The sequence below is a fragment of the Pleurodeles waltl genome, chromosome 10, assembly GCF_031143425.1.
Source record: "Pleurodeles waltl isolate 20211129_DDA chromosome 10, aPleWal1.hap1.20221129, whole genome shotgun sequence".
NCBI lineage: Eukaryota > Metazoa > Chordata > Amphibia > Caudata > Salamandridae > Pleurodeles > Pleurodeles waltl.
The window spans coordinates 118,866,080-118,890,084 of NC_090449.1; the positions used below are offsets into that span (position 1 = coordinate 118,866,080).

The 24,005-nt window shown below is 46.3% G+C and overlaps 1 protein-coding gene across 1 annotated transcript in view; it reads left to right on the forward strand.

Annotated features, from left to right (window-relative positions):
* Positions 1-24,005, forward strand: part of LOC138262384 (kinesin-like protein KIF19) — a 696,763-nt gene that overhangs the window by 267,734 nt on the left and 405,024 nt on the right. The window lies entirely within an intron of this gene.

Consider the following 24,005-nt stretch of genomic DNA (forward strand, 5'->3'; position numbering starts at 1 on the left):
GACCCCAAAAGTCTGTTTTCTGAATGTTCAAGCTAAGCAGTGAATTCACCCATACATCTGCTCCAGAAATGGTCAGTGGATGTTCAGAACTGATGCCTGAAGATCACAGCAACGTTCTGCACCACAAATCCTTATCAGTTTACCTGGCTGCTACAATTTTAGAATTTGGATCTCTCAACATTCCACCCAAGTGCCTGAACATTCAGAATGGCATTTAGGTGGGAAGCAGTCAGAAAAGCTACTACAACCAAAACGTATTCCTTAAAACGGAAATTAATTGCATTCTAGGTGTAGATCATAACTTAGATCCTTGACAATTCACATTACATCATGTACATTACATCTGGAGAAATCAGGCCTGAAGAATAGAGCCTTCCATGTTCACTTGCCCATGGTGTGGAAGTATATCAAGACCATTAGCTCCATTTCTTTTCTCAAATACAGGGGTTAAATAGCTTGAGTGGCCTTACTCCTATAACAAAGTAGCCACCATTCTTTGAGCTCAGTGGGATTCTCAGGGCTCCGTTTGAACCCATTCTCAAAATCTTTCTGCGATGCTGTAAGGAAAATAGCATTCTAATGGCCATTACTTGGCCAAGAGAATTGGCAAAATCCAAGTCTAATTGTCTTATCCATCCAGCCTCCAAACATGAAAATTTAAAAATCTAGGGCCAGGTGTAGGTAAATTTCCACCATGTCCGTGACTGCTTTTAAATAAAGCAGTTTTTTTTTTCTCTTTGCAGCCCGTTTTCCTTAAAGGAAAACGAGCTGCAAATAGAAAAAATACCGAAACCTTTTTGTTTCGTTTTTTTTCAGAGTAGGCAGTGGTCCATAGGACCACTGCCTGCTCTGAAAAAATAATTTTGTGAGCATTCACAAAGGGGAAGGGGTCCCATGGGGACCCCTTCCCGTTTGCAAATGAGTTACCATCCACTTCAAGTGGATGGTAACTGCGAGTTGATTTGCAACTCTACATCGCGGTGCGAATCGCAAATAGGAAGGGAACACCCCTTCCTATTTGCGAGTCGGAAACACATTTTGCGAGTCGGTACCAACTCGCAAAATGTGTTTCTGCATCGCGTAAGGGCTTTTGCACCTCGCAAACGGCGTTTTTCGCCGTTTGTGAGGCGCAAAAGCCTTCCTACATCTGGCCCCTAGTCACTTCCACAACTAACCCACACATCAGACCAACAATATCATCCTTTCATTTGACTCAGAAGGTCATGTTCCAATGTTTTCCCTCAGCCAGCCACTTTGGTGAGAAGGCCCTGCATTCCTTGATCATAAAACACTGCATATGCTCGCCATAGAGGGAAACTATTCCTGACTGGCTCACATCCTACTTTCAAAACAGAACAAATGTCATCTATGCTTCCCCTTTCTCATCCAAACAGTACCTCACAAAAGCAGGGGTCTCTCAAGGCTCAATCATCTCACCTACGCTTTTCAACAGCTACATGAAATCATTACCGGCAATGATCAATGAATTTAAGCTCACATCCTACAACTATGGAGATGGCACACAAATACTTTACTTAAACTGGAATGCCACAAAGACACTGGAAATGCACAAATCTTCATTTGCCATGGAGTTTTTAAACTGAATGCTTCCAAAACATAAATGCTCACATGTGGCGACTGGAAAAATTATGACCCACTCTAATCCTGACAATCTGGGAGTACCTCCTAAAGTATCTAAGGAAGTAAGAAACCTTGGAATTACTATGGACTCCAAGTTAACAATGAATGCCCTAGTGGACAAATGAGCAAGATCAAGCTTCATCATCATGAAACCTCTGCAACGCATCTTCCCCCACCTGGGATCTTAACACATGGTCCAGGCTACTATCTCTCTTGTACTGACTAAACTGGATGTCGCCGATGGCCTCTACCAGGGATCATCTCTATCTACTATAAAAGACTACATCGGATTCAGAACTTTGCTGCCAGACTATTCTTACACGTAAAGCCACACACCCACATCTACCATGTCATGGAGGCCCTACATTGGTTACTGGTTGCCAGAACATCCACCTTCAAACTGCTTTGTATCACCCACAAAGTGATACATGGAACAGGACCACTTTTTATCAGGAATAAAATCACCAAATGCATTCAGCAAAGTAACCTCCGCTCAAGATTGACACCTCACCCCAAATCCCCACCATACATGAAAAACACAATAGATGGTGCACCCATCTCTATGTTTAAGCAGAGAACTACTATGGAATTCATTACCCCAAAATATACAAGCTACAGGTAACTATCTTACCTTCAGAAGTCTACTCTTTCCTGCATGACCACCATACTCAAACAGCAGTATACTGCATATCTCTGTGTATGTAAACATGTATAATTTGAGTACATGTATGTATCTAGATATGTGTACTTATTTGTACAAATATGTATATTAATTATGTTTTTTCTTAAAATAGAAACATACTCTGCTTAAAAAATGTATATATTATTTACGGTTAAATACATGCTCATGGGTCATTGCATAGTTTTTGTACAAACTGTTTGATTAGATGCTTATGCGTCTCTGTTTTATTGGTCTATCACAGTAGGTAAATATTGTCTTAACTATTTATTTACAAGCATTTCACTATTGAAAAATTGAGGAAAAGATAAAAAATAATGTTATAAAAAGTACACAAATAACTTACCCCCAAATACTACAACACTTGAAAGTTGGAATTTATAAAATACAACACTAAGGGGGTCATTCCTACCCTGGCGGTCATGGACCGCCAGGGCAGGGGACGGAGGAAGCACCGCCAACAGGCTGGCGGTGCTTCAGGGGCCATTCTGACCGCGGCGGTAAAGCCAGAAAAGGGAAACCGGCGGTTTCCCACCGGTTTTCCCCTGCCCCAAAGAATCCTCCATGGCGGCGCTGCTCGCAGCACCGCCATGGGGATTCCGACCCCCTTCCCGCCATCCTGGTCCTGGTGGTAAAAACCGCCAGGAACAGGATGGCGGGAACGGGTGTCGTGGGGCCCCTGGGGGCCCCATAATGATTTTCAGTGTCTGCTTTGCAGACACTGAAAATCGCGACAGGTGCCACTGCACCAGTCGCACCCCTTCGACTCCGCCGGCTCCATTCGGAGCCGGCTTCATCGTAGAAGGGGGTTTCCCGCTGGGCCAGCGGGCGGCCTTCTGGCGGTCGCCCGCCGGCCCAGCGGGAAAGCCAGAATGGCCGCCCGCGGTCTTTTGACCACGGTGCAGTCATTCGGCGGTTCCTGCTTGGCGGGCGGCGCCCGCCGCCCGCCGAAGTAGGAATGACCCCCTAAGGGCCTGATTACAACTTTGGAGGAGGTGTTAATCCGTCCCAAATGTGACGGATATACCACCGGCCGTATTACGAGTTCCATAGGATATAATGGACTCGTAATACGGCTGGTGGTATGTCCGTCACTTTACCGTCACTTTTGGGACGGATTAACACCTCCTCCAAAGTTGTAATCAGGCCCTAAATCTCAATATTTTATCTTCCTTATACATACATTCCCTTTCTATGTAATCATGTATCTATATATTTATTACTTTAGTCCTACTGTACAAGAGAAAATAAATAAAAAACACTCTCTCCAATGCACTACGCTGTCTCACCCTATATCTTTCTCAATCTATCCTCGAACTACACTCTCTGATTCATCCTAAACCTCACTCTACTCCTACGATATCCAAAATAACCCTTCCTACACTCTTCCCTACTCTATCCCTCCTGGCTCACCCCAAACCTCAGTTTACTACTATAAATTCCCAAACAACCCTACTAAATTCTCCCTCATGTATCTCCCATTTGACTCATTCCAAATCTCATTTTACTACTATGATCTCACTAATCCCTTTCTACAGACTAAGCCCTCCTCCATCCCTTCTTTACTCATCCCAAACCTCATCATACTACTATGATCGCCCAATTAACACTTTCTAGATTCTTCCCTCTTCTATCCCCCCATTATTATATTCAGTCCAGCTAACAGATTCACATGCCCACCACTCAAGTTAACTCATATTTCCCTATATTAATTCTAATACTATTCTCATAGTTCCCCATACCAATACACCACTAATCCTTTTGGGTTCCGGAATAGCGTTCTACTCGCCGAAAAGCGCTTTGAGGCCTCGTCAGGAGTAGTAAGTGGTATATAAATACAATTACAATAACTATAGTGATAGAAGAAAGTCATTCAGGAAATGGGATCATCTCTTTTTTTCATTCGGCAAAAGCAACAAATGTTCTGCTTTAGCTTGTTGGATTTCAGCATGCATCACATTCTGCCAAAGGAGATCTGAATAATTCTGGCTTACTCCACCAGAGGAATGGCAGCTACAGCTTTACTTTTTGTGGGTGTGCCAATTGCTGATATCTGTAAGGCAGCCAAAATGGACTTCGTCACACACTCTCTGAAATAATTACTGTCTTAAAGTCTAAAATCATCAGGGATGGAAATTGGATGGTAGTCTTGAATGTTCCTTACTTTGCTAAATGTGCTTATGGTAATTATTGTTCAAGCAAGTGTATTTATGAAAGACCCAATTTTGGAAAAGAAAAAGTTACTTATCTGTTCTCAACATTGGTATCTTTCAAAGGTTCACACGTGACTTGTCCAACTTTCTGGTTGCGAAGCACATTCTGTATATTTACTTGAGTAGCTGTGAAAATCTTGGCAGCTGAGCCTCTGTGGGTAACTGGAGCTCTGAGTTCCTTCTAGGTTTGGGTCTCAAAAGGATGTGAATGTACTACACATATAGGCCCTTGTTACAACCCTGGTGGTTGGTGATACAATGGCAGTAATACCGCCAAATTATGACCATGGCGGAAAGAGCTCATATAGACAGCCACTTTACCACACCAACCGCCAGGGCAGAAATAATAGTCACCACGGCGGTAGCCGCCTACCATATTATGACAATCCAATCCGACACCTTTTCTGGGGCGGTACCAACAACATCAAAAGCCTGGCGGAAACACTGCACACAAGGTAAGCGACTCACCTTTGGAGACACAGGGAAGAACCACACCGCCATGGAACCCGAGCTGCAGATTTTTCTTATGATCTACTACGTCCTGCTCCACCACAAACACCAACGACGGCGAAGATGACCACTGTGAGTATAGCCGCCTAGAACACAGGGGAGGGAGGGAGGAAAAAGAGAGTGACACACACACACACACAACATACACACCCCCACCCCCAACACCATGTACACAATCAGACGCAATAATAAAACATATATACCCTGTACCCCTCAGGAATAATGCAACACAACACGAATAGATGAAACTGAGCGTAATAATATAAATATATCAAAAATACGTACATCCAATCTAAAAGTATATACGTATGTAAAAATCAAGGGACACTGCCCAGTCCTCAATATGCGTGGGCCACAGGGCCATATCACAGAGTCCAAGGCCCCACTTGTCTCCTGCAACAACACGGAGAGAACACTGCAGGGGCATCAGTTCGAAAATAGGCAGGCACCTCAGGGGGACAGGGAAAGGGGGGGCACCTCAGCCAGCAGATGGAACAACACCACTGGAGGGAGCCAACATGCCCTGTGCTTGGTCCTGGGGAGTGAAAGGCCACAGTCTCTCAAGTGGGTGACTTGCCCACATCCTGTGGAGGGGGCAACATGCCCTGTGCTTGGTCCTAGGGAGTACAAGGCCACAGTCTCTCAAGTGGGTGACTTGCCCACTGGTTCTGAAGGGGGCATTGTGCCCTGTGATCTTCATCCTTGGGAGGATTGGGTGTCATACCCACTGGTTCTGGAGGGGGCATCGTGCCCTGTGATCTTCATCCTGGGGAGGATGGCGTGCGTAAGTGGAATACCAACTGGTTCTGGAGAGGGCAATGTGCCCTGTGCTTCAGATCCTGGGGAGTGCAAGGTCACAGTCTCTCAACTGGCTGTCATACCCACAGGATTTGCAGGGGGCAGGCCACACACCAGCCCATGGAGGCAGGTCTAAAGAATGTCCGCCTTCGGTGACAGCTTCTCAGTGGTGGCAGTGGTGCTGCTGGTGGTGGTTGTGGGGGGAAGCTCCAGCCCATCCCCTGTAGCCTTGAACGGCTGCCCACTGCTGGTGGTGGTGCTGCTGCTGCTGGTGGTGGTTGTAGGGGGAAGCTCCAGCCCATCCCCTGCAGCGTTGGATGGCGGCCCACTGCTGGTGGCATGTGAGGAATCCCAGGACAAGGGCAGAGGAACATTATAATGATGCACGTGGGCGAACAAGAAAGATAATTGAACGTACCTTTGGCCTCCTGAAGGCCAGGTTTTGGTGCCTCCATCTAACAGGAGGATCCTTGTGCTACTCACCTAAGAAGGTCTGCCAGATAATCGTGGCATGCTGCATGTTGCATAACCTTGCCTTGGGATGCCATGTGCCTTTTCTGCAGGAGAAGGAGTCTGGAGATGGCTGTGTTTCAGCAGTGGACCCTGTGGACAGTGAAGAGGAGGAGGCAGAGGATGAGGACAACAGAACTGCAGTGATTCAACAATATTTCCAATGACACACAGGTAAGACAGTGGTACTTCACATTTCATTGTCATTTTTTTGTATGACATTGTCACTGAAAGGTTGTGATTCCCCACTTCTATGCCCACTCACTGTACCATTTGGTAACTCTTTTTGCAGATGTTGGTGCCCCACTATCGCTCCTGGTGTGTTCATTGCAGCCAGCTACAGGTCTATCCCATGTGTACATTACTGTACAGTTGAATTGCAATGTTTGAACCTTGTTAAACAATTACATACTTAAATCATTTGACATGCTCCATACTTGTATTTTTTCCAAGTGTGTTTATTGCAGTGCTAAGAAGGAAAGGGGGAAGTGCAATGGGCTGGGGTAATGATGGAGGAAAGTCCAGGGTATTGTTCAGGTGCATAGTCCAAGGGGGCATAGGAAGGGGAGCAATGGCAGTTCAAGGTGGACAGGGTGACAGAGTGGGACACAAGGGTGACAATCAGGAGAGTCTTATTTCCTGGCGGGGGTCTTGGCAATAGTCTCTGGCTTCTGACTGGATTGCAGGGAATGTTTGCGGGGTGGAACTCCTTCTGCAGGGGGAGGGGTGCTGGTGGCCTGTTGGTCCTGTGGCAGGGCCTCCTGACCACTAGCGGCAGCGAAGGTGGAAGGTTGTTCAATTGTCTGGCTAGTGGCAGGGGCCCGCTGTTGTGAGGCTGCCTTGCTCATGATGTTGGCCATGTCTGCCAGCACCCCTGCAATGAAGACCAGCATGGTGTTAATGGCCTGTAAGTCCGCCCTGATTCCCTGGCACTGTCCCTCCTGCAGCCGCCTGTTCTCCTGCACGTTGGCCAGGATCTGGCCCAGCATATCCTGGGAATGTTGGTATGCTCCTAAGATCTCAGTGAGTGCCTCCTGGAGAGTCGGTTCCCTGGGCCTGTCCTCCCCCTGGTGCACAGCAGTCCTCCCAGCTTCCCTGTTATCCTGTGCCTCTGTCCCCTGAACCGTGTGTCCACTGCCACTGACCCCAGGTCCCTGATTTTCTTGGGTATGAGGTGTGCCCTGGGTTCCCTGTAGTGGTGGACACACTGCTGATTGACATGTCCTGGGGACAGAGGTATGGGTACGCTGGGTTGGTGCTGTGGTGGTGTTTCCAGCTGGGGGAGGCTCTGTGGTGGTGTGTGACTGTGCTTGGGTACCCGACTGTCCAGAGGTCCCTGATGGGCCAGGTTGGTCATCCAGGTGAACTGAGTCACTGTCATCACTGTGGGCCTCTTCTGTGGGGGGACTGGCTAGTGCTGACACCTCTTCTCCGGTGACATTGGCTGGGATACCTGTGGGGATGTAAATGCAGTGTTATTGTTTCTGTGTGTGACATTTTGTGCATGGGTGGGTTGCCCTGTTAGGTTATATTTGCCCTGGCAGCTTTAACTTGTGTGAGTTGCTATGTGGTGGGCTAGCTGATTCTCTCCAGTGTGAATGCTTTAGTGATAGGTGTCCATGCAGGTCTGTGAGTGGTGTCCATGAATTGGTGGTGTTTGCAGGGCTTGGCATTGGGATGGGTGAGATGTGATGGTGGGGTGTGTGGGTAGTGGTGGAGTGATGGGAGTGAGGGTATGTGATGGCATGCAGGTAGGGGGGTGATAGTAGTAGAGAGTTGACTTACCAGAGTCCAGTCCTCCTGCTACTCCTGCCAGGCCCTCAGGATGCATGATTGCCAAGACTTGCTCTTCCCATGTTGTTAGTTGTGGGGGAGGAGGTGAGGGACCACCGCCATTCCTCTGTACAGCTAGTTGGTGTCTTGCTGCAATGGAACGCACCTTCCCCGTAGGTCGTTCCATCTCTTCCTGATGTGGTCCCTTGTTCTGGGGTGCTGTCCCACGGCGTTGACCCTGTCCACGATCCTCTGCCACAGCTCCATCATCCTAGCAATGGATATCTGCTACACCTGTGCTCCAAATAGCTGTGGCTCTACCCAAATGATTTCCTCCACCATGACCCTTAGCTCCTCCTCATAGAATCTGGGGTGTCATTGCGGTGCCATGGGTGTTGTGCGTGTAGTGTGTGTGAGGGCGTGTAGGGTGATGTGTAGGGGTGTGTGTTGTGAGGTGTGTGGGTTGTGTATAGGTGATGGTGGCGTGTGGCTCTGTTCTTGTCTGTGGTCTTGCTGTCTCTCTGGTGACAATTGTAATGGTAAAGGGTTGTGGGTAATGTGTGTGTGTGTTTTATAGTGGTGTGGGTGTGGTGTATGTATGGGTGTCAGGTGTGTGTTATTTAAAATGACCAATGTAGTGGTGTTTTGTTTGAGTGTGTGTATTTTGAGCGCGGCGGCATGTACCGCCAAGGGTTTACCGCCATTGAATGTCCGTCATGGTGATTCGTGGGTCATAATGTGGTGGGCGTTGTTCTGTTGGCGTAACAGTGTGGGTTTTGATACCCACAGTTTACCACTGGCCTTTGGTGTGGCGGACTTGTGTCTGTGGCTGAATAATGACGGATTGGTGTGTGTGTGTCATAATATGGTGAACGGATATCCGCAGCAGCAGCGGTATGTTGGCAGCAGTCAGCTTGGTGGTAAGTAGGATTTACCGTCAATGTCATAATGAGGGCCATAGTGTATTGCTGTTTTCAGTGTTATTTGTTATTATGACCCCAGCCATACAAAGGGGAATAGGGGAATATTCAAGCATGTGAATTTTATGGACGGAATTGTACTACGTGGCCATCCACACCCATATTTCTTAAATTCATGTGAACTCCATTTATTCCTTAAGTAGATTTGTTTTTGCAAATAAACTCTTAAAAAGACAATTAATCTCCAAAGGAACATAACAAGACTTTTTACGTAGAGATCATTTTAAAATTCATATGACCAAGACTGAGTTTTATAAAACTGTTCCTTGTCTGCTGTGGCCAGGTGAGTAAAGTAAAAATAACACAATGGACTGAAATGGGAACCAGATATTTAGTGGCTACTCCACACCTCCAGATGTACCATCACCCAGGCCCTCATCTTCTGCCGAGTGAACTATAGCAACACTCTCTGCAGGGATCCAAGCTCACCTCCTCCAACGATTACAGACCATATAGAACCAGCCATACAGCCAGACATATCCTTGATCTCCCTAGGCGAACCCACATCAGACCCTACTTCAGAGATCCCCACTGGCTCCCTGTGCAAAAAAGATGCCAGTTCAAGCTCCTGGCCCATGAATGCAAGGCCCTACACAACTGCAACCTTGCCTACTTGAACTACTGCCTGAACTTCCATCAGCCGACTAGACACCCCGCTCCACGTTCCTTCCTCAAACTCTCATTCCTCGCATCCAGCATAGCAGATGTGGAGGCCACTCCTTCTCCTACCTAGAAGCAAAGACATGGAATGGGCTACCCTTTAAATCTACAGACCTCCCCATCTCTTCCAGAGTTCTGAAAGTCCCTGAAGACCTGGCCATTCGGCTAATGAACTGGAACCCTGTCAGCACCTGGATACCCTCACGAGTGACAAGTAGGCTCTACAAATATACTGATTGATTGACTGATTGAATTTATTGAACGACTACCCCATCAAATACATCACATTTAAGACAGTGAAAATCATTTGGAAGCTGACAATGATGATCCAAACAAACTCCTTAATCTACCCATTTCAGTAGGCGGGGACGGTGACATCTCACCTGGAAGAGTGGAGAGCAATAACTACGGACGGATGGGTTGTGAACATCGTACAGCAAGAATAACCAACCAACTTCACTGCAATTCCACTGTGCATTCAACCTAAACTGACAGTGAAACATCAGCTACGGGCTTTAGAAGAGACTTGTCTACCTCTAGGAGAGTGAGCAATAGACATAGGGCCAGATGTATTAAAAGGTTTTGCACTCGCAAACGGTAAATTTGGCCGTTTGCGAGTGCAAAACCGTGGTCCGCGATACATGAAATGCATTCGCAGACCAGAGATAAGAAATCGCTAAAATAGCGATTTCTTGTGTTGCAACCTGGAAATTGCGAGTCGCAATTTGCGATTCGCAATTTCCAGGTTGCAAGGCTATTCTGGGAAAAATCGCAAATTGTGATTTATCCAAAAATGGCATTTTGCACTTGCAAAATACCATGCTTTGCAACCAGGTGGTAACCTGGTGCAAAATTTCAAAATGCAGTTAAACTGCATTTTTAAATTAAACATGTAAAGCACACATGCCCTTTTGGCATGTCTGTACCTTACATGTTTAAAAAAAAAAAATTGGGGTGCAGGAGAGGGGGCCTTAGGCCCCCAGCACCCTGGCCTTTTGCATTTCCAAAATTGCGATTTCTGTTTCAGAAATCATAATTTTGGAAATGCAAAATATTCGCGATTCGGTAATAGCATGTGCGATTTTTAAGAAATCGCTATTACCGATTCACAAATGTGATACATGGCCCTTTGCGAGTCGGTAATAGCGATTTCTTAAAAATCCCTATTACCAAATCACAATGGGCCGTGTTGATACATCTGGCCCATAGAGCCATCAGATCAGTGGAACAAGGAGGGATATCCCTGGCCTTTCTTTTTGCTAAAAAAACAAACAATATCAACTGAAATTAGATCTCCAATTTGTCAACAAATTTATCTTCAAAGGAAAATTCAGGATGCTGGCTCTTCATCAAATCTTGCCACACATAATGAAAAAATGTCTGGCTCTGCACAATAAATCTTCAATACGCTTATTTTCACACTCCCGTCTCCCACCACTACTGCCAATAATTCCTAAAATGTCTAGTGGGAACAAACATTTTCAACTCTCCCTGCAACATGTTGGCCTAAAATCTGCCACACAAACTCTACACCTTGTGTATGGCAGTAGTTACAGCTCACCTAAGAAGTAAAGGGGTATATCCCTACCTCGACCATTGAATGTGGACTCATATCTAAAAGCAACACAGGCAGTGCTTAATTTGTAAAAGAGTGCTGGTGCACAAATGCCCATGTCCGGCAATATTGTTAGAGTAACGAATACCAAAGCTTTGTAGTCTTGATTCCACTTCGATCCTCTGGTAATCCAATGCCAGACACTCCCTGCCCTTTTATCTCACAGGTGACTCCTTTCTCCTTTTGTGACTGTTTTTCGTCTTTCTTTTTTCCTTCTTACCCCTTTGTTTTTCCCTCTGTTGCTCTGAAGAAATGTACAATGAGGTAACATAGTTGCCGGTCCCCAAAAATAAGTGCAGATAGGCCCCCCACCAGCAACCACAGGCTCAAATTAAGCACTGAGTGCAGGAGTACAAGACTACAACCAAGATGTGGAGACCTGGACTATAAATTAACATGGACAAACCAGTGCCTAAGCCAGTTCAGTGTCTTACGTATTTATGGGCAAAAATGGATACAAAAAAATGAAACTGTGTATACTTTCAAGAAGAGAGTATCATCAATTCATAAGAGAAGCTTAACACTGAAAAGTAAATTCAAACCAATGGCACTCCAAATCTCTCCAGCATCATTCAAATATATACTCCCCAAAACAAGGCTTATGTGGCTGCTACAAGATTGTATTGAGGATTAGTGGTCTCAGAAAAAGAACAATTGGGAAGACACCCTTCACTGCACAACGTTAGTGTTGGAATCACAGGCACGCTGCTGCAAAAGTCAGCATATGTTAGTGGGAGTGCCATTCTGAAAGGAGACTCCTTTGTAAATCATAGTCACAGATGCATTGCTGTTAGGGTGGTAAGTTCATCTAAACCATTTGAGGATACAAGGATTTCAGGTGGACAATGAAATGACATATATCAAGCTACTGGAAGTGGAAGCAGTACATTTGGCACTGAACACCTTCCTTCCATCCCATAATTCAAATAATATCTTGATTCACACAGACACCACCACCTCCCTGCAACATACCAACAAAATAGGTAGGGCAAGGTCAAGGCAGTTGTCTGGACAGGTGCAAACCATATGGCACCGGGTTCTGGCCGGACAGATCACTTGGATAGCAATACACATTCCAGGAGCTCAGAACCAGGAAGCTGATACAACAAAGAAAACCACAATGGGGTCCTTAACCTGTCCTATAGAAGACATCTTCAGAGGATGTGGAATGCCCCCTTTAGGCCTATTTGCCACAGTGAAAAACAGTGCTGCTACTTCCTGTCCAGTGCACCAGAGCGTAACTCAGTGTGCAATCAAATAGACTTCTCCATTTGCCTACTCCTTTCCTCCACTGTCACTTGTACCATTAGCCATTGTGAAACTATGCAAATCAAAGATAATGATGATACCACACCTTATATACTGTCGTCCCCAGAACACAGAGGGTTACCTTGCAGACCAGGTCTCATGGCCATACTTCAGGGCCAGATACAGCACCCGAATCTCCAATCCTTTTATTTTGACTGCGTGGCTTCTGAGGTCAGACAGTACTGAACCTTCCTACTGAATGCATGGAAATACTTAAATAGCCTGAACACCCTTCTGGGTATCCTACTTTGTACTGAAATGAAAAGGTCCTAGAGGTGGGGCTAGATAAAGTAAGGGACACACTCCCATTCTGCGTCAGGAGGAAGTGATAGTTCCTAACTTAGTATATTTAGCCAAACCAAAACTTAAGATTTCCTCCTTAAAATTTCATCTAGCTGCAGTAACAGCTTACAAAAATCACCACAGCAGTTATATTTCTTAATAATAAGAGTAATCATGATTTTCTGGCAGTCTTCCCACCAGTGAAGAAATAATCTCCTCCATGGGAATTAAGCTTAGAGTTGTCTAAACTAAAAGGCCCGCTGTTTGAGCTAGTAATCAGGGCTACATTGCAATACTTTTTGTGGAAAACTGTGTTTTTAATTGCTAGTTAGTGAGTTAGTGAGTTACAAGCCTTATCAGAAACAGAACCTTTTACCATTTTCCAATTAAATAGAGTTGTACTGAAGGATCACCCTCCCTTCTTAATAAAAGTAGTATTTAATTTCCACATTAATTATCCAATCACTGTACATATTTCCTTTCTTCTTTCTTTCCTAACCGGTCTACACCAACAGAGAGTCGATTCCATTCTCTAGACATATGGAGGGTATTGGGTTTTTATTTAGAAAGAGCCAAAGACATTAAGAAAACAAAAGAGCTGTTCATTATGTACGCTCATATTAGATCTGGGCCCCTTCCAAACAATCCATTGCCAGATGGATAGTATCATGCATTTCTTTATGCTCTGACCTAACAAACTAACTTCTCCCTGGTAGGTACAAAGCTTATTCCACGAGAGGAAACACTGCTATAACAACCTGGATCAAGAATATGTCAGTTTTTGAAATATGTAATGGAGATCTATCCATATATTCACAAGACACAACTGTCTGAAATTAAAGTAGAAGCTTGGTTAGGACAAGAAATGCTCATGAATCTTTTGAAGTAAAGGTTCTTGTGATGTAACAGTTTTCATTACTTTGGAGTCTTTATTGCTTATCGAACACATTAATTATAGGAACGCTTGCTATTCTGTCAAGTTCTTATGAAACGCAATGAAGATCCTACAACGAAGAATAAAAAGCAACGTACCCGCAGAGATGGTTCCGCATCGTGTGAATCTCCATCAAACTCATAAACAACCCACTCCGTAGCTAATTAACATTGGGCAGTTTTTCAAGAACATGTTGTATGCTACTATCCATAAAAAAGAACCGGCAACAGCCTGTACAATACACTATGGCAGAGGGAGCCTTCCAGATTCTTAATCGGACTGTCTCCTTTTAGGTTGAGCGTTAGCATTCGGCCTGCTGTATACTAAAGTATACAGTAGAGTGAGTTCCAGCGTTTAGATTTGTTAGTTGCAGTGTCCTTAAAAAATCCTTGCTTGCTAGTGGTCAGTTCTGCCTCTTTGTCCTGCCTTTTTTCACTTTGGGAGCAGCACAAAGTACTGTGTAATTACGCTATGTCCTGTTTATCTCTTCTGAAGGGGACTTTTTCTTTCAGTATTGGCCTGTTTGCCTTGCACTGTGGGTGTGTGTTCAGTCCCTCCTCCCCACTAGCTCCCTCTGTAAACATAAACCAACCACAGAGGGGGGCTTTTCCAGGGCCAGCTCGCTCTCGGTCTCTTCCTCGTGTTATTTTCAGTCTGTGTGGCCATAAAAGTCCACTCAGTAATTTACAACGTTATGAGCTCTAACTCGAGCAAACACGAGACTATTGGATTCCAAATGCTTGTTTGTTAAGCGCCCGCTGTCACTCGGCTGTACATCAGACGCACTTGCAAGCTTTGCTTTCCCTGCTTGGGGCCGCCTATAAATATTGTCAATTGTTAAAAGACAATTACACGTTACTGAATTACTTGTGGTTATTTGGTTGATGCAGGGCTGATCCTTTTACTGTAATAGTTTGTTTCTTCTGGTGGGAAAAGGAAAGTCTGCTAACAGGTTTTCACTGCAGGGTTGAGATTCATTAGCGAGGCAGGGGAGCAGGTCATGTGTTTATGTCCGACAGGCCCCAAAATGCATCAGTGGAACTTAAGGGCATCGAGTGACAGGCACAGCATGCTTAATTACTTTCTGGAAAGATGTGCCGCGGAGGACCGCAGAAAGGGCCTTCCTTTATGTGAGTGTGGAGATCCTGCAAAGGTGCGCATGCGTGGGAGTGTGCGTGCCTGGGACTGTGTGAGGGGGTGCGCTGCAGCGGTGAGTATTGATAGATCTATGTGTCTCTGCTAGAGGTGTGCGGTGCGTGCATACAGGGTCAGTATGAGAGGAGCGGGCCTTGCAGATGTACAGTAGGCGTGTGTGTAGAGGGTCTGTTGCAGAAGTGTGTGCATCCCTGTGCATGTGTGCACTGGTGTTTGTGAATAGAGACGTGCTGCTGTAGGGGGATATTGTTCAGTGGTGTGCATTGCAGAGTTGTGCGTTGTAGAGGTTTTGTGTGCACATATGAGTGTACCCATGATTAGCGTTGTGCGTTGCAAAAATCTGTGTGTGTATGGGTGTATATGCATGGATGTGTGTATATAGCAAGGTTTGTGTTGAAGAGGTGTGCACATCTGTGATGTGTGTGTACAGTGGCATGCATGAACATAGATATGAACGTGTATAGAGGGATATGTGGGTTTGTGTACAACGATGTGCAGGTTTATGTGTGGGTGTGCACGTTTGCAGACATTTCTGCAGCAATAGTCTATTAGGTGGACTTTGTAAAGTACTAACAATAAAATAGCACATATGTGCGACCACAGAGGTGTCTGCATTTGCAATGTTGTCTGTGTGAAGAGGTGAGCGAGGCATGGAAGTATGTAGGCATGGGTGTAAATAGGCCCACATGTGCAAAGTTGTACCTTAATGGTTGTTGTCTGCATGCAGATGTGAGCGGTTGCAGATTTACACCTGCAGAGTGCTGTTTTAGTGCAGTGAGTGCATGCGCAAATGTGTGTACGAGCAGAGGCCTGCCTGTTCGGACTTATGCCCATATAGAGGTGTATAAAAGTGTACCTCTGCAGATTTGTGCCCCGGCAGAACAATGCCTATAGGGTGAGTTTGTGCAGATGGTTGCCCATTTTGAAGAGAGCTTTTGCTGCTTTGTTTCCAAGCACAGGTGCGCATGTGCAGCAGGCATGGATATGGGAGGGCTATGAACAAGCATTGATAGGCTATGAAGGTGAATGCGGTTGTTCAGCGTCCCTCACATGTCTAAAGTTGGTCTGGACATGCTGGGAGATCTTATAGGGGGATGAGCTGCATACTCCACCAATTTCTGGGGTTATGCCTCCTAGTTTTAACTCTGTTATTTGGGGTGTCTTCTGTGCTTTATCTTTTCTGCTCTCTCCGTCTCACCAACATTTCTCACTTCCTCACCCTATTTTTTCTCCATCTGATCTTCCTTAAAGAAAGGAAGAAATAACCAGGGGAGTATCCTTGAAGAGAAGTTTTTAAGAATAACAAGGTGTGTCCCATTCATGCCAAAACCCCAAGCTAAGTGAAAAACTCAACATTACCTTAGCTCCACATGAAGGTTCGAAAGGTCGGACCAAGAATATGAGGGGAATAGGGGAGGGCACAGGGAAGGAATGTACCATTAAAGGTAAGTTATAACACATCTCTCTATCATAATAATGAACAGTAACAACTATAAAAAGGAAAGAAAACAGTCAATAATGTCATGAATAGGATGAATATTAGAGAGGGATAAAAACGTGAAAGTTCCAAAGTTAGAAATTGGGTTTCTGGTTGACAGAGGTATACACCCCGAATGTGCAGGAACCACAATCCTAGTCATGGTGAGTCACAAACTCACCCTAAATTAACCTGTGCTCACCCTCTGGTAGCTTGGCGCAGACCAGTCAGGCTTTACTTAAGAAGCAATGTGTAAAGTATTTGTACAACACTTCAAACCGTAAAACAGTGAAAACACCACACAAAAATATACCACACCTGGTTAGAAAAATAGCACATAAGTGAATAAATAAAACAAGACCAAAATGACAAAAATCCAATACCTTAAACTTTAGTTTTGATTTTTTAAAGAATAAACTGCAGAAAAGTGCTTAGAAGCAAAAAGCACAAACCAGGGCTATCTGGTCTTGCTGTACTGGGACAAGGTTAAAAGTTCAAGCCAACTGCGATGGAACGCGGGCTGGTTACAGGGACCCCGTTGGGCCAGCTTAACCAAAGTACTTTAAATCCTAGTGCTGGAGTGTTGCACTGGTTCCAAACCACACCGTTGAGATGAGTCAATTTTCCCCACACAGTTGAGGAGATGCATCGAAGTTCCCCAAGCCGCGGCGGAGATGTGTCAGAGCCGAGATGTGATGGAGTTTGGGTGCCGGCTGCGTCGTCGAGGCGATATGATGATTTCAATGAGAGTCGTGGCTGCTATGCAGAGTTCAGCATTGAGACTGTCGTCAGCTGAGATTGAGGCACCTTGCACCGAGGGAAACACCGCATTGCTGGTTCCAAATGCAATGTGCCAGTTTTATCCATGCAACGGGAGAGATGTGCCGGTTCTGATCCCACAGCGTTGGAGATGCAGTGGTTCTGCTGGAGCAACACATGAAGATCTACCTCCAAGGGCCCAGGACTGTGGTGGAACCACTTGGCAGATCAGGCTCACAGCTGGCAGAGTCCAGTTGCAGTTTTGGGTTGGTTGGAAGTCTTTTATGTGCCTGAGACTTCAGATCAGGAGACCAGTCAGATGGCCCTTTGAATCACTCTGGGTTGAAGAGTTGCTGTCCTTCTCACCCAGGCAAGGAGGGCAGCAGGCAGCAGGTTAGCACAGCCAGGCAGAAGTTCTTTCAGAGCAGCAGTCCAGCAGAGTGGCAGTCCTTGTAGTGGCACAGCAGTCCTTCTTCCTGGCAAGATATCCACAGGACCAGAAGTGTACTGAAGTAGTCGGGTCTGAGGTCCACTTCTTACACTCAGTGATGCTTTTGAAGTGGAGGAGACTTCAATAAAGTCTTGGAAATACACAGAGGTCCTCCCTTCCTGCCCGGGCTCCAGACTTACCACAGGGGGGATGCAGCCCTATTCAGGTTTACGTGTGAGGCTGTTAACAGCTCCTCCCTCCAATCCGGTCAGGATGGTGCATCAGGGCCTTGTCAAGTCACACCTAAGCTCCCATTGTGTGTGGCTATCTAGGGGGAATACACACAGCCCGGCTGCCACCCACCACAGGCAAGTGACCAGAGAAAGACTGCAGGCACACAGGGCTAAGAGCAGGGAGCTGGCAACTTTTTAAAAGTAGCATTTTCAAAATTGTGACAATAAATCTGACTTTACCATTTATCACTACAATTCCAAAGGTACTAAACATGACATATCTACCACCTCTTAATCAGGAATATTAAATGTATAGAAGGAATCCCCAATATTATCCTATGAGAGGGGTAGGCCTCACAGTAGTGAAAAATAAATGTGGGAGTTTTTCACTACCAGGACATGTAAAACTGAAAGGCACTTGTCCTACCTTTTATTTATATATCACCCTGCCCTATGGGCTACCTAAGACCAACCTTAGGGGCGACATATATGTAATAAATGGGGAGTTTACGGCTTGGCAAGGCGTTTTAAATGTCAAGTCGACATGGCAGTGTGACACTGCATTCAGACTGCAATGGTAGGCCTGGGAGATGTTTAAAGGGCCACCTAAGTCGCTAGCACAATCATCTTATGACAAGGTATCCAAATTCATCTCTGTACACAACAAACACGTGACATCTGGGTACAGTTTATAAGGAAAGTGTCTTTGGGTTTCTGAGAAAAGGCTAATATCAAGTGAGGGAGCACTGTCAGATTAACATGTGGGAACACACGCATTCTCGTCTGCGATATAACTGTGAGGGAGCGCCCTCAGAGTAATGTGTGGAAAACTTGTGCTCTCAGCGGTGATAACACAGAGTGGGAGCGTTCTAAGAGTAATGTGTAAAAATACTTGCATTCATGGAGATACATGAAAAACACTTGCAGCATGTGGGTACATACATCTCTGACGTAGATCAAAATAAGGAAGGTATCATGTCCAACAGGTAAGGAGGACTCCAATCTTAAATTAGGGTCCCAGACTGAGTCTACAGCTTGGGGCTCGCAGCTCGGGGTTCCGTTCTCTTTCTTCCTTCTCTTGTAGTCAAAGCAGGATTCACTCTGTCAAACAGGGCCCCCTCCGTACACAGCTTGCTTACACCTCGTTGAAAGGTAGAGACGGTCAGGACTCTTAACGCTAACACATTACCAAGGATGACTTTAAAAACTGTATATTTTGGCAGCTCAAGACTTACGTAGTAACCATGAGACTTTGACTCTGTGATCAACTATCAATCATGATAGGCACCCTTAACATAAAAGTGACCTACCCTAGATAGGAGATGTCCATTTAGAGTTCCTAAACTCCAGACACATTTTTTTTGCCATTAGGTAAGGTTGACAAGAAAATCTTCTTAAGGGTCCCTATGCTATCCTTGAAGAAAAGTTTATTAGAGTAACATGATGTGTCTCCAGTCTTGCCAAAACCTCAAGCTGACAGAAAAACTCAACATTCTACCTGTGTCCACTTGAAGGTTCTAAAGGTCGGAGCAACAATAAGTGGGTCAAAGGGCAGGGCAAGAAGAAGAAATGTGACATTAAAGGTAAGTTATAACACGCCTCTTCCTCCCACCCCCCCTCTTTGCTCCACCTCACCCTATTCTCTGTTTCCATCTCATGCTCCTCTCTTTCCTCCTTACTTTCACTGCTGCTGCTGCCGGTAAGGTAGTCATTTTGTATATGGCAGGAATCAGGTTTTCTCTCAATGTCCTGGGGTGCCCGCTAGAAAAATGCAATAACGTGTTGCGGTCAGTGTGTTTTTTGTAAAGACTGACTTCCACAAATCAAGGAAATTGATAGTTTTGTTGTCCTTACTTATAGTAAACTTGAAATCAGCCGTACGCTGATTAAGCCAGTCGTGGAATGCATTGAGCATTATTTCATTGCCATTCCAAATCATAAGTACATCGTCGATGTACCTGAACCATTTAACGATGTTTTGTTTGAATGGGTTCAGCTGTGAACAGGCCCACTCCTGTTCAAAGCAATCCATGACTAGGTTAGCTATTTCTAGAGCAAAGCTACACCCCATGGCTACACCTTTAATTTGCCGATACAAGTTTTCTTTGTATTTGAAAAAAATAAATAAAGGCATAAGGTTGCTAAGGTCACTAGAAATTCTTGGTGGGGCCATAAAAAATTGAATGGACCTTTGAGAGTTAGTCCACGCAATGCAAAGATTCCTGAGAAGAAATTGACAGGCTACCAACAAATTGCGTTGAAAACAATATCCAACCATCGCAGTCCAGTGGATTACGACTGTAAATGATCTAAGTAACCACTTCTTCCTCAAAGAGAGGAGAACTGTGCGAGACAATTTGTTTTTTGATTTTTCACATTATATTTTGACTTTTCACATTATCATTGTGTTACATTTCTTTGTATTTGTTCTGTCTTGGGTTTGCTTGGAATGTGATTGAGATGCTTTTTTAGTATTTCAGTGTTTAGTTTGTGATTTGTCGTCCTACCTTACAAAACTAAATAAATCATGTAAAGAAATGAGACTCCCAAGAGAGTAATTATAACTCTCTATCAATGGTAATATTATTGACAATTTGTCCCCTCCGTTGTCCACTTTTTTCTTCTTTAAGCTTTCCTACCCAGGTCAGTTAGGGATATTTAGGGTGAACCTCTTTGTCCATAATGTTTTGCAAGCATTCTTTTTCAAAACAGTTTTGCCCATAACTTAGCCTGTAGTGTTCCTAGGACAATGGGACCACTACCAAAACGTTCAGCATGATTGCACACCAGATTAGTGGGAATCCCAAAATAATAACCCCTCCCTCCATTCAGTGTCTTTTTAAGCTATCTCATTGCTAGAACTTTTGTTTTATAGCTGAGAGTAGTATGTATTTTAATTTTAGGGGTTGGGTTTGTAATAGTACTGAAGTTGGCCTGCTAGTCCTGAAAATGTGTAATGCTTTACACTCTCTAGGGGCTAAGTATATGGTTACACTGCAATACTTTCAGTTGTTTTCTTTTCATGTGGTTATGCCCTCTAGGGGGTAACTATATCGTAACATGACAATGTTTCTTACAAATGCTGTTTTCATTGTGGTGTCCTCTAGGGCCTGTTCTGAGCATTACAGTCTAATGCCAAATGTGTATTTCTGATAAAGGTTTTTATTAGCTTTATATGATAATTGTATATGTTTTATTAATTTCTCCTTATTCCAGGTATGACTATGATTCAGGCCAGCTTCACATTCTTATTACACTAAGGTGGTCATTACAACCCTGGCGGTCGGTGTTAAAGCGGCGGTAAAAAAATTGCAATTACGACCGTGGCGGAAACCGCCAACAAAGACAGCCACTTTAACACTCCGACCGCCACGGCGGTACAAACAAACATCGCAGCGGTCACCACCAACAGACAGGCGGGAGACAATGTACCGCCCACACTATTATGACAGGCCAATCCGCCACCTTTTCCGGGGCGGATTCACTGTGGATAAAAACACGGTGAAAACAGGAATCCAGAAGGAAAAATGCTCACCTCTACACACCCCACGAGGAACGAGGACGCCATGGATCCGGAACTCCAAATTGTACCTGCAATAGTCTTCCTGCTCCTCTACCAGGAGCAGGAACGCCGGCGGCGAAGACAACGGTGAGTACTGCACCTACGACATAGGGGAGGGGGGAGGAAAAAAACAGGGACACGCAACACCCCCACCCTCACCCACCACAACAAACACACTAATGCATATCAATACATCACAGTTACACCCCACAAACCACCCGGAAGAATGCAAAGACAATAGAAAATGAGTGCAACCACTGTAATATATTAAAAGCAAGTAGGGAGAAACATATATATACACCATGTACAAAATATTTACCAAGCATAGTAGTCCAGGTAGTGCCCTAATAAAGTCAGTGGAACACTAGGACCACACGGTATGTGCGAGGCCCACACAAGATCCCCAACCATGACAGAGAACACTGCAGGGGCATCAGAGAGCAACTAAACATGCACCTCAGGGGGAGGGAAAGGGGGGGCACCTCAGCCGCTTTAGTGCACGACGCTAAATCCACGAGGGGGCCACATGCCCACTGTTCAATCCTGGGGAGTGCAAAGCCACAGTCTCACAAGTCTCTACAGTGGGTGGGTTGCCCACTGTTCAATCCTGGGGAGTGCAAAGCCACAGTCTCTCAAGTCTCTACAGTGGGTGGGTTGCCCACTGTTCAATCCTGGGGAGTGCAAAGCCACAGTCTCACAAGTCTCTACGGTGGGTGGGTTGCCCACTGTTCAATCCTGGGGAGTGCAAAGCCACAGTCTCACAAGTCTCTACGGTGGGTGCGTTGCCCACTGGTCAATCCTGGGGAGTGCAAAGCCACAGTCTCACAAGTCTCTACAGTGGGTGGTTTGCCCACTGGTCAATCCTGGGGAGTGCAAACCCACAGTCTCACAAGTCTCTGCTGTGGGTGGGTTGCCCACTGGTCAATCCTGGGGAGTGCAAAGCCACAGTCTCTCAAGTCTCTCCAGTGGGTGGTTTGCCCACTGTTCAATCCTGGGGAGTGCAAAGCCACAGTCTCTCAAGTGGATGACAGTCTCCACTGGTTCTGGAGGGGGCCTTGTGCCCAGAGTGCTTCATCCTGCCAAGGACAGAGGTAGTGGATGTGATACTCCACTGGTTCTGGAGGGGGCCTTGTGCCCAGAGTGCTTCATCCTGCCAAGGACAGAGGTAGTGGATGTGATACTCAACTGGTTCTGGAGGGGGCCTTGTGCCCAGAGTGCTTCATCCTGCCAAGGACAGAGGTAGTGGATGTGATACTCCACTGGTTCTGGAGGGGGCTTTGTGCCCAGAGTGCTTCATTCTGCTAAGGACAGAGGTAGTGGATGACAGTCTCCACTGGTTCTGGAGGGGGCTTTGTGCCCAGAGTGCTTCATCCTGCTAAGGACAGAGGTAGTTGATGACAGTCTCCACTGGTTCTGGAGGGGGCATGGTGCCCAAAGTGCATCATTCACCCCGTGACGTACTCAGTTGCGTCAGTGCCCCTGCCACTGATGGGCCAGCGGTGGTGGAGACGGCGGTGCCCTGTTCAGCGGTGCTTGAGATGGCGATGGCCTGTTCAGTGGTGCTTGAGATGGCGATGGCCTGTTCAGCGGTGCTTGAGATGGCGGTGCCCTGTGCAGCGGTGCTTGAGGCGGCGGTGCCCTGTTCAGCGGTGCTTGAGATGGCGATGGCCTGTTCAGCGGTGCTTGAGATGGCAGTGCCCTGTGCAGCGGTGTTTGAGGCGGCGGTCTCCATTGCAGGGACTCAGCTGCTGGTGGTGCTTCATGGCCCAGCGGGGATTTTGCTGCCGGTGGCCTCCTGGGCAGGTGGGCTTGTGCTGGCGGGCCTGTCCTGGGCAGCTGGGCTTGTGCTGGCGGTCCTGTCCTGGGCAGCTGGGCTTGTGCTGGCGGGCCTGTTCTGGGCAGCTGGGCTTGTGCTGGCGGGCCTATCCTGGGCAGCTGGGCTTGTGCTGGCGGGCCTGTCCTGGGCAGCTGGGCTCGTGCTGGCAGGCCTGTCCTGGGCAGCTGGACTTGTGCTGGCGGGCCTGTCCTGGGCAGCAGGGCTTGTGCTGTCAGTCCTGTCCTGGGCAGCTGGGCTGTTGCTGGAGGTGGCCTCCTGGGCAGCGGGGATGATGGTGGTCTTCTCCGCCGTGCTGCTCTTCCCAGACTTTCCTGGTTTCTTGTGGCCCTTCCCCACCTTGGAGAGTGTCACAGCTGAGTCCACACTCCCACCGGGACCCCTGGGAGCGGCTTTGGTGGCTGGAGTCTTCCCCCTCTCCCGCCGTGCACTGGCAAATTTCTGATGCTTCACAGGTGGGGGACTGTCTGTGCTGTGGCTCCGTGCCACACTGGCTGCCCTGGTGTCCGGTGCACTCCAGATTCCAGTGACTATAGGCACCACTGGTCCCGGAGATGTTGTGGCTGAGATGCTAGTTCGGAACCTAGGAGACGGACGGGGTGGGGGAGGTGTGGGAAAGAGGTCAAGGTTGGACAGGAAAAGTTTTTTTGAC